Source organism: Phyllobates terribilis, unplaced genomic scaffold (assembly GCF_046119375.1).
Source record: "Phyllobates terribilis strain yellow unplaced genomic scaffold, ASM4611937v1 Scaffold_2__4_contigs__length_985480577, whole genome shotgun sequence".
In the NCBI taxonomy this organism is placed as follows: domain Eukaryota; kingdom Metazoa; phylum Chordata; class Amphibia; order Anura; family Dendrobatidae; genus Phyllobates; species Phyllobates terribilis.
Genome location: NW_027362762.1, coordinates 824,635,962 through 824,651,930, shown reverse-complemented (window position 1 = coordinate 824,651,930; position 15,969 = coordinate 824,635,962). Strand labels below are relative to the sequence as shown.

At 49.0% G+C, this 15,969-nt stretch overlaps 1 protein-coding gene across 4 annotated transcripts in view; it reads left to right on the top strand.

The window, feature by feature from the left end:
- The window catches only part of LOC141231475 (apoptosis-inducing factor 3-like), a 170,681-nt gene that overhangs the window by 56,358 nt on the left and 98,354 nt on the right, over positions 1-15,969 (top strand). For 2 of the 4 annotated variants that reach the window (XR_012297859.1, XR_012297862.1), the window contains exon 1: positions 13,756-14,209. The exons of 1 other annotated variant lie outside the window; for it this stretch is intronic. The gene's annotated coding sequence lies outside the window, so the exon portion shown is untranslated. Of the gene's footprint in view, positions 1-13,754; positions 14,210-15,969 lie in introns of those variants that run through there. One more of the 4 variants, XM_073667699.1, reaches the window with a different exon arrangement.

Sequence of the window (15,969 nt, the reverse complement as noted above, 5' to 3'; positions counted from 1 at the left end):
TCCAGCCAATAGGCCCGTTTTCTTTTACCACTGACTATTTTGGGGGAAGCACCTCCCTTTCTAGTGAATTAGTCCTCATCACATGTCCAAAATAGGTCAGTTTCAGTCTTGTGAGCTCTTGGATTGAGTTGATGGAAATATATACAGACCAAAAGTTTGGACACACCTTCTCATTTAAAGATTTTTCTTGACTATGGAAATTGTACATTCACACTGAAGGCATCAAAACTATGAATTAACACATGTGGAATTATATACTTAACAAAAAAGTGTGAAACAACTGAAAATATGTCTTATATTCTAGGTTCTTGAAAGTAGCCACCTTTTGCTTTTATGACTGCTTTGCACACTCTTGGCGAGCTTCAAGATCAAGAGGTAGTCACCGGAAATGGTCTTCACTTCACAGGTGTGCCCTGTCAGGTTTAATAAGTGGAATTTCTTGCCTCATAAATAGGGTTGGGACCATCATTTGTGTTGTGCAGAAGTCTGGTGGATACACAGCTGATAGTCCTACTGAATAGACTGTTAGAATTTGTATTATGGCAAGAAAAAAGCAGCTAAGTGAAGAAAAACGAGTGGCCATCATTACTTTAAGAAATGAAGGTCAGTCAGTCCGAAAAATTGGGCAAACTTTGAAAGTGTCCCCAAGTGCAGTTGCAAAAACCATCAAGCGCTACAAAGAAACTGGCTCACATGAGGACCGCCCCAGGAAAGGAAGACCAAGAGTCACCTCTGCTTCTGAGGATAAGTTTATCCGAGTCACCAGCCTCAGAAATCGCAGGTTAACAGCAGCTCAGATTAGAGACCAGGTCAATGCCACACAGAGTTATAGCAGTAGACACATCTCTTCAACAACTGTTAAGAGGAGACTTTGTGCAGCAGGCCTTCATGGTAAAATAGCTGCTAGGAAACCACTGCTAAGGACAGGCAACAAGCAGAAGAGACTTGTTTGGGCTAAATAACACAAGGAATGGACATTAGACCAGTGGAAATCTGTGCTTTGGTCTGATGAGTCCAAATTTGAGATCTTTGGTTCCAACCACCGTGTCTTTGTGCGACGCAGAAAAGGTGAACGGATGGACTCTACATGCCTGGTTCCCACCGTGAAGCATGGAGGAGGAGGTGTGATGGTGTGGGGGTGCTTTGCTGGTGACACTGTTGGGGATTTATTCAAAATTGAAGGCATACTAAACCAGCATGGCTACCACAGCATCTTGCAGCGGCATGCTATTTTATCCGGTTTGCGTTTAGTTGGACCATCATTTATTTTTCAACAGGACAATGACCCCATACACACCTCCAGGCTGTGTAAGGGCTATTTGACCAAGAAGGAGAGTGATGGAGTGCTACGCCAGATGACCTGGCCTTCACAGTCACCAGACCTGAACCCAATCGAGATGGTTTGGGGTGAGCTGGACCGCAGAGTGAAGGCAAAAGGGCCAACAAGTGCTAGGATCTCTGGGAACTCCTTCAAGATTGTTGGAAGACCATTTCCGGTGACTACCTCTTGAAGCTCATCAAGAGAATGCCAAGAGTGTGCAAAGCAGTCATCAAAGCAAAAGGTGGCTACTTTGAAGAACCTAGAATATAAGACATATTTTCAGTTGTTTCACACTTTTTTGTTAAGGATATAATTCCACATGTGTTAATTCATAGTTTTGATGCCTTCAGTGTGAATGTACAATTTTCATAGTCATGAAAATACAGAAAAATGTTTAAATGAGAAGGTGTGTCCAAACTTTTGGTCTGTACTGTATGTGTGTGTGAATAGTGATTTATTATATATAAGTGGATGCTTTCTGACTTATGTGGAGGTCACTGTGCAGGGAAATGGTTGGGTGTAATTGGTAACGTCATTTTTGGTCGAGATCACAGTAGTGGGGAAAAATGAAAACCTTTTTGTGGTGCTGAAGCCTAAAAATATCTGGGTCCTCAAGGAGTTAAAGGGAGTACATCACCTTCAAAATACATTTTAAATGGGCTATAGAGTGTTGTAGGGGACCTAGCCCCTATAACAGATCTATTACCTAGTACTAGTACAGTGCCTGAGAAAATAACTTTTAATTCACATGCACATAAGGAGGCTTCGGTACACCTTTGGTGTGGCCAAGAGTATGGTGCACCTTTATGCCTCCTCATTTCCATATTGGGAGCTTCCTCAGCTTCTGATTGACAGTGTGTCAACGTGCAGTGGCCATGCCTATTTTTCCCATATTCTTTCTTCTTATGAAGCTCGCTACACTACCCGTGTGTACATAGGCGGATTATAATGAGGGCAATCTGGGCTACGCCCGGGGCTCCATGGCCAGATTGCCCTCATTATAATATGTGTGGCACATACCGGCAGTCAGAGGCGGCAGGGACCCCGGACCTCTCCCCCAGCAGCGGCGCACGGCTGCTACTTCTTCGGCCGGGCCAGCACTGTACCTATTAACTCCCCTGTGCTGGCCCGGCTGCGTCACAGCTAGGAGACACGGCCCTGTGCGCGGCCGTGTCAGCTAGTGTGATGTCAGCAGTGCGCTGCACTGCTGCACCGGAGAGGAGCTGGAGGACTGGAGCCGAGTCGGGGATGGTGTGTGAGTGTGTGTGCAGGCAGATATCATTGTGTGATGTCTGTTTATATGTATTTTTGTGTTTCAAATGTGTTTGTGTGTATGTATATGTCTGTATATGTTTGTGTGTGACTGCGTGCGGCCTCCCACTGTGTATAGATGGTGCCGTGTGGCTTCCTGCTGTGTAAAGATGGCGCCGTGCGGCCTCCTGCTGTGTATAGATGGCTATGTGCGGCCTCCTGCTGTGTATAGATGGCACCGTGCGGCCTCCTGCTGTGTATCGATGGCTATGTGCGGCCTCCTGCTGTGTATAGATGGCACCGTGCGGCCTCCTGCTATGTATAGATTGCTTTGTGCGGCCTCCTGCTGTGTGTAGATGGCTACGTGCGGCCTCCTGCTGTGTATAGATGGCTACGTGCGGCCTCCTGCTGTGTATAGATGGCTACGTGCGGCCTCCCGCTGTGTATAGATGGCTACGTGCGGCCTCCCGCTGTGTATAGATGGCTACGTGCGGCCTCCGGCTGTGTATAGATGGCTACGTGCGGCCTCCGGCTGTGTATAGATGGCTATGTGCAGCCTCCTGTTGTGTATAGATGGCTACGTGCGGCCTCCTGCTGTGAATAGATGGCTACGTGTGCTCAATATTAAGTCATACAATTAATGTAAGGCTATGTGCCCACGATGCAGAAATGCTCCGGATTTCTTTTGAGCGTTTGTGCATCTCCCTGGCAGAAAAAAACGCATGCGGATTGTACATACGGATTGTACATGCGTTTTTCCTGCCAGGGACAAGCGGATGTGAAGCGTTCTTCACATGCATTTCCGCATGCGGGTTGTCAAGTGCTTTCCAAGCGATTTTAGCATCACTTGGAAAAGTACTTGACAACTTGATCACTGTAACGGGTCTGGGAGGTGGAAACTCTAAGCAACTATACAAAGGGGCAGTCCTTGTAAGGAAGCGGGTGGCTCCCAGGGAAGGCGGGCAGGTAGTCACGGCAAGTGACAGGGACAGTCTCTGGGTAGAAGGGCAGGAGGTCACGGCAAGTGACGGGGACAGTCTCTTGACAGGCGGATGGTCACGGCAAGTAACAGCAGGGTAAGAGTCTCTAGACAAGCAGGTGGTCACGGCAAGTGACAGCAGGGTAAGAGTCTTTAGACAGGCAGGTGGTCACGGCAAGTGACAGCAGCATAAGAGTCTCTAGACAGACTGGTGGTCACAGCAAGTGACAGCAGGATAAGAGTCTCTAGACAGACTGGTGGTCACGGCAAGTGACGGCAGAGTCTCCAGGTAGGCTAGCAGGCAGGTAGCAGGTGAGTGCTCAAAGAGGCACTTCTCATATTTAGCGTAGAGGTTTTTCTGCCTGAGCCTGAGCAGGACCTGACGAACGTCCCACCAGTGAGTGGGAAGATCCGGAGAGAAGACCAAGATGTCGTCCAGGTACACCACCACGCAGGAGTAGAGAAGGTCACGGAAGATGTCATTGACCAACTCTTGAAAGACGGCGGGAGCGTTACAGAGACCGAAGGGCATTACAAGGTATTCATAGTGGCCGTCCCGGGTGTTGAATGCCGTCTTCCACTCATCCCCCTGACGGATACGAACCAGGTTATACGCCCCACGGAGGTCCAGCTTGGTGAAGATTCTAGCCCCCCTCAGACGGTCAAATAATTCAGGAATGAGCGGAAGGGGGTATTTATTTTTCACTGTGATCTGGTTAAGGCCTCTATAGTCTATACAGGGACGGAGTGAGCCGTCCTTCTTTTTGACGAAGAAGAAGCCTGCTCCCGCCGGGGAGGTAGATTTCCGGATAAATCCCTGGGCCAGATTCTCCTCAATATATTCAGACATGGACCGGGTCTCAGCAGCGGACAAAGGGTAGATACGCCCACGGGGAGGAGTAGCGCCGGGTATCAGGTCGATTGGGCAGTCATATTAAAGACGTCCTCATAAGACCAATAGGGAACCGGTAGGCCGGGTAGATTGGCTGGGGTAGGAGAAGGACGGGCAGGATGAACGGGAACTAAACATGTTTCTGAAGCCAAGGTAGGCCTAGCAAGAGGGCGTGAGAGAGTCCAGGCAGAACATGGAAGAAGATGCTCTCAGAGTGCAGCATTCCCACCTGCAGAGTTATGGATTCGGTGATGAGTTGGATGGGATGTGGTAAGAGACCCCCATCCACGGCGGCGACAGATAAGTGTACAGCCAGAGGTTTGGTGGGAATGCGGTATTTTTCTACCAGGGACTGTGAAATGAGATTTCCAGCAGCTCCAGAGTCAAGTTGAGCTAGTTAAAAATAACGGTTCTCTCCGCAGATGATAGAGACCGACAGCATCAGAGATGGAGAGGGTTTACTTTTGTCTAGGGCGACCTCTCTGAGCGATCCTAGACACAGGCGTTCCCCGACCTCTCTGGGCAGGAACGGATCCGGTGCTCCTTACTGCCACAGTAGAAGCAGCTCCCCTCGGCACGGCGTAATTCCTGACGGGTTTTGACCATCTTGGTCTGGTCGACCTGCATAGGCTCGGGTGAGTGCGCCTGGGGAGTAACAGAGGAAGTGACGGGTCTCTGGAAGGTAGGGGCAAGGCGTGGAAACCTCCTCTCACGGGTGACCTCTTTGGTGCGCTCCTGGAACCGGATGTCAATCCGGGTGGCAAGCGTTATTAAGTCGTCGAGAGTGGTAGGAATGTCCCGACCGGCGAGTTCATCTTTAATACGGCCGGACAGACCCTCCCAGAAGACGGACACCAGGGCGTCTTTATCCCAGGCAAGCTCTGAAGCAAGGGTACTCAACCGTATGGCATATTGACCCACGGTGAGACCCCCTTGACGGAGGCGTAGCAGAGATGAGGCGGATGAAGTCTTCCGTCCTGGTTCGTCGAAGACTTTCCAGAAAGCCGTGAGAAAGGCTGGCAGGTTGGTCTCCTCTCTCCCATAGAGGATTTAGCCAAGCCAGCGCCTCTCCCGTGAGATGGGACATGATGAAGGCTACTTTGGCTCGGTCGGTGGAAAACTGGTGTGCCAACAGTTCGAAATGCAGAGTGCACTGATTAATGAAGCCCCGAGCCTGGACGGGATCTCCGCCAAAACGAGGCGAGGCGGGGACCGGGAAGAGATGCCATCGTATTGATGGGCAGCGGCGGTGCCGGGGCAGTAAGTGTGCGAGTTGAGGCAGCTCCCGATGAGGCAGTAAATGTGTCCAGGCGGGAGTTAACACTACGCAGGTGACTCAGGATGGACTCCTGTTGGGACCTCTGACCGGCAAGTTCATGACATAGGTCCGAGAGCGAGGGAGCTTGGGTGCCACCGGGTTCCATGGCCCGAGCAAACTGTAACGGGTCTGGGAGGTGGAACCTCTGAGCAAGGTAGGTGGTCACGGCAAGTGACGGCAGAGCCTCCAGGTAGGCTAGCAGGCAGGTAGCAGGTGAGCGCTCCCAGGTGAGCGGGCAAGAGTCTCTGGACAGGCAGGTGGTCACGGCAAGTGACGGCAGAGCCTCCAGGTAGGCTAACAGGCAGGTAGCAGGCGAGCGCTCCCAGGTGAGCGGGCAAGAGTCTCTGGACAGGCAGGTGGTCACGGCAAGTGACGGCAGAGCCTCCAGGTAGGCTAGCAGGCAGGTAGCAGGTGAGCGCTCCCAGGTGAGCGGGCAAGAGTCTCTGGACAGGCAGGGGGTCACGGCGAGTGACGGCAGAGCCTCCAGGTAGGCTAGCAGGCAGGTAGCAGGTGAGCGGGCAGACTGATCCATAGACAGACTGGCAGGTGCTGGTAGGCAGACTGTCGGACCACAGGAATGCTAGCAGATAGACAGGAATCAGGCAGGTAACAAGCAGGAAACTGACAGGAATCTGGCAACGGGACCTGAGGGCTGAGGCAGAGTTGACAGGCTTGGCAACAACATTACTCGGGCACCTCCATTTTGGAGGAGGTGCCTTATATATGATGAGATCCTCCGGCCATTGGCCGGGGACTCCTTAGGACGGCGAGCGCGGCCCCTTTAAGAGAGGGGGAGCACGCGCGCCCTAAGCACAGTGGCCGGGAAGCTAGCAGGAGGCAGGGACGCCGACGCTACAGTCACACTATATAAATCCATGCAACCGGCATGGATTTATATAGTGTGACCGTAAAAGAATGGTAAAAAATGAAAAATATATACCGTATTTTTCGGACTATAAGACGCGATGGAGGAGCGGTGGAGGAGCGGTGGAGGAGCGGGGCACAGGAGGCAGCAGCCGCCCGCTGCAGCCTACACTGTCCCCGCTGCTAAAGAAAATGAATATTCAGTGCTCCCCATGGGGCGTGGGGAGCACTGAATATTCATGTTCCTTAATAGCCGCACACAGCGGAGCGCAGCGCGGCTCCTGCTGCTGCCGGAATCGCCTGTGCCCGCTGTTAAAGGGCATGAATATTCAACCTCTCTCCATGCCCATGGGTGTGGGCAGGGGGTGAATATTCATGCCCTTTAATAAGCGGGCACACGAGATAGCCAGTAGCAGCCGCAGCGCGGCTACACTGTGTGCCGGCTATGAAGGAGAGTGAAGTCACTGCTCCTCGCGCACACAGACCCGGCGTGGGGAGTAGTGACTTACGGCAGCTGATCGTTCCATGTGAGCCGTGCATGGTAGTGACGTCATGCGCGGCTCACATGGAGAGATCAGTGTGGGCAGACAGGACGCAAAGCTGGAGGAGAGAAAGGTGAGTAAGAGTATTGTGCAGCATGATGGGGGTTAGGGGGACCATGCATACCAGGATAGGGATTAGGGGGACCATGCATACCAGGATAGGGATTAGGGGTGCCATGCATACCAGGACAGGGATTAGTGGTGCCATGCATACCAGGACAGGGATGAGTGGTGCCATGCATACCAGGATAGGGATGAGGGGTGCCATGCATACCAGGATGGGGATTGCTGTGCCATGCATATCAGGATGGGGATTGCTGTGCCATGCATACCAGGCTAGGGATTAGGGGTGCCATGCATACCAGGATAGGGAAGAGGGGTGCCATGCATACCAGGATAAGGATGAGGGGTGCCATGCATACCAGGATGGAGGGGTTCCATGCATACCAGGATGGAGGGATGCCAGGCATACCAGGATGGAGGGATGGTGACCACGTATAAAAGGAAGGGGGGGGGCATATATACCAGGATGGGGGATATTGTCAGAATTGGGAGACATTACCCCTATACCAGTGTCAGCAGAAGACCCCCTCCCCCTTAAAAGTGCATCATGACCACATTTTTTGCTTACATTTTTTTCTTTTTATTTTCCTCCTCTAAAACCTAGGTGCGTCTTATGGTCCGGTGCGTCTTATAGTCCAAAAAATACGGTACTTACCTTCTGATGGCCTGCCGACGTCAGCGGTCGCGTGACCCGTCACATGACTAAATGACGTCACCACAGGTCCTTTAGTCTACCGCGAGCTGCTGGCAAGCCAGGACACATCGGATAAAGACACCGGGGGCCATCAGAAGGTAAGTATAATATTTATTTTTTATTTTATTCTTTTTTTTACAGGTACTTATTATTATTATAATATATTAATATTGTGCCAAGTTAATTTCACGTGAACTATCACATAATCTATCACAGGGGATCATGTGACATGTGATACATCAGGTGTGTGTGTGTGTGTGTGTGTGTGTGTGTGTGTGTGTGTGTGTGTGTGTGTGTGTGTGTGTGTGTGTGTGTGGGGGGGGGGGGGGGGGGGGCGCGCCTTCTAAACTGCCCGGGGCCCTTGCTACTCTTAATCCACCCCTGCGTGTGTATTAGTGCAGCGAGCAGGGTCAGAAGAAAGGAGACAGGGAGGAAATGTGCACGAAAGTGCAAAAAAGAATTAAAACGTAAAAAATAAAACATTATACTTACCTCTCCTGTGGCATCCTCTGTCCTCGGCGTCCCGCGGTGTTCTGAAAGGACTTGCGGTGACGTCATTTAGTCAACTGACGGGTCACGCGACAGGCTGACGTCAGCGGTCGCGTGACCATCACATGACTAAATTACGTCACTGCAGGTCCTTTTCAGAACACCGCGGGAGGCCGAGGACAGAGGACACCACCGGAGAGGAGACCGGGCACCTCCGGAGAGGTAAATATAATGTGTTTTTTTATTTTTTACATTTTAATTCTTTTTTACTAATGGTACCCGGGTCGGATGTGAGTCTCCTCTTCTCCAGACCCGGGTACCATCCGCTCATTGAACCGCATAACATCCGCATGCATACATGTATACATGCGGATGTTATGCGGTTCATTGCAAGTCAATGGTGCCGATTTTGCCGCGATTACACACAATAAATGGTTGTGCTGCGGATTTTTCCGCAATGATAATCCGCAGCGGAAATTTCCGCAGCATGTGCACAGCACATGCGGATTATCATTGGGAAACATGGCAGACAACTTAACAAGCGTTTTTAATGCGTTTTTGCGGCGGAAATGCCCCCGCGGAAACGCATTAAATCCGCATCGTGGGCACACAACCTTAGGCTATGGTCACACATCATGTTTTTTTTTTGCGTCCCAAATCTGCAGCAAAACCTGATATCTCAAGGGAGGTTTGCTGCTGATTTTTCTTGCAGTTTTGGTGCTTTTTTGATGCGTTTTTTTCAGCGTTTTTTCACTGTCCTTCTGTCTCTTTTTATGCATGTACATAAAGTTCTGTGAAAAAATAACCCCATTCTATTTTGGCATCAAAAATGCTGAAACAAATTTTGATGCGTTTTTCAGCATTTTTTTCACCATTACTTCCTATGGGTGAAAAAAAAGCTGAAAAAACACTGAAAGAAGTGACAAAAAAAAACATGATGTGTGAACTAAGAATTCTGGAATCTCATAGACTTTGCTGGTACTGCAAAAGGCAGCAGAAAATTAACATAAAAAAGCATAAAAAAATGCTGAAAAAAACATGATGTGTGAACATAGCCTTATACCTTTTCTCTGATTGTTCCTCACCTGGTTTTGGCTCCCACTCCTGAGAAAAAGTACTGACCACATAGTGATAGTGATAGTGGGGCCGTCCACCTACAACACAATTTAAGGGGTTATCCACGCTTTATTTTGCCTTTTTAAAACTTTTATAAAAAGATAGCTTTAAAAGGGTTGTTCGTTTTAATAAAAAGCAGGAGCCAGCACTGGTAATGAATTAAAACAAAATTACTCCACTGTTGAACCCCCTGACGATCCAATGCTGACTGATCACTTTTCTCTGCCCTTGGACAGCTGACATCACTGCTATAGCAATCAATGAGCTCCGTGGCTCAGCTGATTTAGTCCGCACCAGCTGCTGAACTCTGGGATGGGCTGCCCAGTGATGTCAGCTGTTGATGTGACGTCACCACTGCAGCCAAAATGCTGAGACCTGAGAAGTAAAGGAAAGCTGGCACTGGACCTGCTCTAATTGTTATGTTAAATATATAAAACTTATTGGAGTCAACTTCTTAAAGAAGTTGTGCACTACTTTAGGTTACCCCCACCCCCCCCCAATGTATCCCCCCGGGGCCTCTAAGACTTTTTGTAATTGCCTTACGTTGCTTATAATGCCTATGAGCGGCGCTATCGGTGGCCACTCACAGGCATCACGTGACCCGCGCTGACGTCACAACAAGTGAGGCGTGACTCAGCACTGGGGTCCCCGCCGTGGCTGCTGGGTTGTGGGCGGGGTTACCCCACGCTTCACACCGGCATCCACCGCGCGCTTTCCCAATGAATGGGGAGAGGCAGAGTTCGCGGTGGATGCCGTGTGTGATGCGGGGGGGGTAACCCTGCCCACAGCCTGGCATCCACCTGGAACCCGGAAGACAAAGACCCCTGTCTGCTGCCAGCACTTGTCGTGACATCAGCGGATGTCAATGCCGGCTGCAGCCGGGGGTCACATGATGCGCCGCTCACAGGCATTATCTTTAACGTAAGGTAGTTACAAAAATCCTTAGGGGCCCGGTGGGATACATTGGGGGGGTAATATAAAGTACTGGACAACCCCTTTAAAGTTGAAAACCTCTTGGAAGGGGGGTTATCCAGGCTTTACTGTACCCTTTTAAAATTTTATTCAAGCGGATTTTTAAAGGGGTTGTCTGTTTTAATAGAAAGTTTAAGGCAGTACTAGTGATGCTTTTGTCACGCAGTGCTTTAGAACTATGGGCGCTAACCAGGTCACTAGAACTAGGGGCGCCCTAGTCTATCCCTGTTCCCCGGATTACTCCTGAAGGTGGAGACGCCAGGTTCTTGTGCCTTGCTATACTCCTATATTAACCCTTATATGTCGCCTCCCCCACCCACGGATGTGGCAAGCAGAAGTGTAGAGAAATACACTAACCAGACAAGCGAGGGAAGATACCCAGCTTCTATTTTGTTGGCACTGTAAGGTCCTAGTGAGGACAATGTTCAGAGAAAAACATGTTTATTCTGACAAACCCCACTCAATATCAAGCATTTCACCAACAAACCCCACCCATCAGGTCACATCCACATACACCATGCTTTATCAAAGCCGAAGCGTCAGTGATGGGCAGTCCAGCTCTTCTTGGTGGTCTGGATCATTTGGTGATGCTAATTAATAAGAGTTGGCACCTTTGGATCCCAAATGGATTCCTGATAAATATGTAATGACCTGCAGGTCAAAACCTCGCCCTCCTGCTGCCAGCCAATAACAGAGCATTTTCAAGGTGGGTGGGCTTACAGTTGCATCGGCAGGCAAACACCATTATTTTACCCCCCGTAGGGGTGCCAGCACGTATTGTTCAAAGAAGGGAGCCGACTCTTTGTGCCGGATCGGTCACGAAAGACCCGTCACTAGGAGACGTCTCTAGAAAAAGTTTACAAATGTTGGCAGCTATGAGTAACCAGCATCAATGGTGTGTGCTAGAGATTCACCCAGCTCAGGAGAAGCAGATTTTCTAGACGTGCGCCCTCTCTGTAACCTATCACTACCACAATATGTAGTCTGTGCTGGGTTGTATACAGGGCCGGCCTTAGGGTATATGGCGCCCTGTGCGAAATCCCTCTTGGCGCCCCCCCCCAAAGAAAAAAAATTAAACTCATGTAGGTGAAAACAACAAGTGCATTTTTTATTAATCAAATGATCAAGTAATAACAAGCAACAAAAGTTGAAAAGTTTTAAAGCCGCCACCACGATAAGGTAGACTCTTCTGGCAGGGCCCTACTCTAACCTATTAAAATTTTCTTAAAATATCCAATACTCTTTTTAGATATATTTTTATTTAGTTTTCTTTAAGGGAATGTGTCATATACATTTTTTTTTAAAAATGACCAATAATACCACATACAGGGAATACTGCCACACCATGACCAGACCACATATTACCACAACATAGTGACCGAATAATACCACACAGAAGGGGGAAAAACTGCCACACCATGACCAGACCACATATTACCACCACATTACTAATATTACCACCACATTACTAATATTACCATAAGTGTCATTATGCACGGGAGCTCTATACATGGTATGTATAATGTAAGTGTCCAGGTAATCTAGTGATCACCAGTGACATTATACACAGGAGCTCTGTATATAGTGTCAGTGTACAGGTAATACAGTGATCATCAGTGACATTATACACAGGAGCTCTGTATATAGTGTCAGTGTACAGGTAATACAGTGATCACCAGTGACATTATACACAGGAGCCCGGTACATAGTATATAGTGTAAGTGTACATGTAATACACTGACTCACTGGTGACGTCTCTAGGTGAAGTCCTTCAGCTACGCTTTTCTCCTTCATCCAGCACAGACCGCCATTACGTCTTCCAGCCAGGACTCGTCTCTGCATAAAATAACACAGTTATCTAGAGCACATTCCCCAACTTCTACATTACGCAGCTGAATACAGACGTGTATCCACCATCAATATATGGTTAGTTATTATACAACCTACCATTCCAAATATAAATTGTAATCCACCACGGTGCCCCCATTAACTGTAAATAGGCACTTAATATATAATTTAATTAGAACCTCTACTCTTTCCGCCAATTTGTTACCAGTTACACTCCTGCATCCGCAACGCCCCCTACTCTATACTTCCTGCTCCCCGCATTCATTATTTACATGCACCCCCTGCCCCAATTCATTATATCATGTCCTGCTCTCCCCACCCCATCATCATTTACTGTCCCCCACCCCACATTCATTATGTGCAGCTCATTATCCCCCTACTCCCAATTCCCCCATGTGCAGCTCATTTTCTCCCAATTCCCCCATGTGCAGCTCTCACCCCCCCATGTGCACATCTCTCATCCCCCTCCCCCACATGTGCCCCTCTCTCATCCCCCTCCCCCACATGTGCACCTCTCTCATCCCCCTCCCCCACATGTGCACCTCTCTCATCCCCCTCCCCCACATGTGCACCTCTCTCATCCCCCTCCCCCACATGTGCACCTCTCTCATCCCACTCCCCCACATGTGCACCTCTCTCATCCCCCTCCCCCACATGTGCACCTCTCTCATCCCCCTCCCCCACATGTGCACCTCTCTCATCCCCCCCATGTGCACATCTCTCATCCCCCTCCCCCACATGTGCACCTCTCTCATCCCCCTCCCCCACATGTGCACCTCTCTCATCCCCCTCCCCCACATGTGCACACCTCTCATCCCCCTCCCCCACATGTGCACCTCTCTCATCCCCCTCCCCCACATGTGCACCTCTCTCATTCCCCTCCCCCACATGTGCACCTCCCATTCCCCCCACTCCTAGTAAATTGTATTTAAAAAAAAAAAAAAACTTGTTATACTTACCCCCATGCGATCCCTGCAGAATCCTCGTCCAAATCGATGACACCAGGTTCTCCTGACTTCCGGTCATGTGACGGTGCCGTCACATGACCGGAAGTCAGAGAAATCATGACAGAGATGTTCCGGCCCCGGCGCTTAGCATGGGGCCGGGGGCCCCATGAGGAGAGAGACACACAAGAGGGGGGCCCCCAAGGGGGCCCCTACCGGCCGGGCCCCATACTGGAGTCAGGGCAGTCATGCCCTGATGGCGGCCCTGCTGGAGGCTGAAGGGGCCCCCTCTCCCTCGGGGCCCCCGTTCAATGAACCGGCTGCACGGGCGGTAGTTCCGCCCCTGTGTGTGAGGAGGAGAGAGTGCAGCGCGCCCGGGTCCCGGCCGGACATTTCAGAGCAGAGAGGGGGCGCCGGCGCCTGAGCACAGAAGAAACGCTGGGCGCTCCCTCTCTGCTCTTCCATAAGAAAAATACCGACGGGGAGGGAGCCAGCGCAGCGCCCCCCTTCACTCTCAAGTTTGAGGCGCCCTGTGCAGTTGCACAGCTGGCACGCCCCAAAGGCCGGCCCTGGTTGTATATTACTACTTACTGCTCCCCAGCCTCCTCTGTCGCTGCCTGGGAGGGGTGGTTGCCAGGTAACGACACTGTGCAGGATGGTGATTGGCCACTGGCTGGCAGCCTGCTCATGGTGAATGTGCACACCAGCTTTGTGTCAGGGGCAGGTTCTTCCAGAACAGGAGGCTCAGGTCTCCAGTGACAGCCAGGGACTGGTGCACCTATTGTGTCAGCTGGAGAGTGCGTAACGTCCCCATGTAAGAGCAGGCTTCCTGCCGGTGTATTGTGTTACCTGTGTGAGGACGCCCTCTCAGTGCTCCGCCTTGTAGCAAGGTAGTATCCATCATCGGGACACACAGGTAAGGCTGTAATTGCTGTATTTACTCTATGCACCTTCTTTGTGGCTACATTGCTATTCAGTCACCTTCCTCATCTATTCCCCAAATATTCTCAGACTTTCTCTTTACCAAGCTGAACCTGGTCGGTATTTCCTAACAACCTGCCGAGCACCTGGGCTGTAGGGGATGCGCTGTTCACTCCTGGCGCTTCACTGAGTGATTCAGAGAAGAGAATTGTCTTCTAGGAAACTGCTATGAACACAGATTTCATTTTCACTATTTTAAAACTTGATTCTAAACTTTATTTTTTAACTTTTCTCGGTCAGAAAGTGGGATCAGATTTGATTAAAATCATGAAAACAGCCAGAGTTACTAATATAAGTGCAGGTTAAAAAAAAAAAATATTCCTAGCAAGAGGCAAAAAAAAAAAAAAAATCCTCAACGCTGTAGGGCTCAGTTCACACAAACGTATTTTCGGTCTGAGTGCTGTCCTTGAAAAAAACTGACATCACTCAGACTAATGTTATGCAATAGGGCCACTCAGATGACCGTGTTTTTTTAAATTTCACACGAACCGAATCTATACATGAAATCGCAGCATGCACTAGTCTCTTCCACATATCGTGTACGGGTGCACACAGAAAAAGAATCTGACCCCATACCATTCAATTTTTATGGACATGTTGCAGTTCCTTACCATAGGAAACTGTACTTTTGTCTTGTAGTTTAATAACTGCTGATAAAAACAGATGTCATACGAATGACAATTGAGATGCAGACCGTCTGGGTTTTTTTTTTTCGGGCAATTTTTTTTTAAAAAAAATTTAAATGTGCTCGTGTAAACTTTGCCTGTGAGGGAGATCAAACAGGTGCAAAGTACTGATGAATAGCTGCCTATATCTATTATTTATCAGTGCGGTGGCTGCTTAGTATTACGATCACAGAGAAGGGTTTTATAGGGAAGCAGTCACACAGTAAGGCCATGTTCACACGTCCAGTATTTGGTGAGTATTTTACATCAGTATTTGTAAGCCAAAACCAGGAGTGGAACAATCAGAGGAAAAGTATAATAGAAACAAATCACCACTTCTGTATTTATCACCCACTCCTGGTTTTGGCTTACAAATACTGATGGAAAATACTGACCCAATACTGAATGTGTGAATGTGGCCAAATGCTACATTTCCACATCTGTGTGCCACAGCCCGTGATTCACAGACCAGCTGCGAGTCTCCTGATCCGAACTCAACACCCTCATCGGCATAGACCCAACGTCAGTCCGGTACATTAGACCCAAAGTCAGTCCGGTCCATACTGAGATTGTGACACATGGATCTGTGAATGAAAAAGTCATCTGAAAAACAATGGATGATTTTTGATTTTTTCCCATTTTTCACATCTGTATGACATCCATTTTAAGACATTAACAATTAAAAAAAATATATAAAGCCAAATATAGTTTCCAATTTTAATAAGCCCAATGGATCTGTTAAAAACAGAAGCCAAACAGATGGTGTCAGTATGGCATCCATTTTTTTTACACATCGACTATCTGAACTGCTGCATTGAGATGCATTTGTCCATGTGCACATTTACGCATTGGCATTTTCATTTTTCCCGTCCCTCCTTCCAAGAGCCGTAACTTTTTTATATTTCTCTCCTTATAGAAGTATGAAGACCTTTTTTTTTTTTTTTTTTTGCTGGGTGAGTTGTACTTCAGAATGACACCATTCATTTTACCACATAGTGTACTGGAAAATGGGAAAGAAACAATTTTTTTT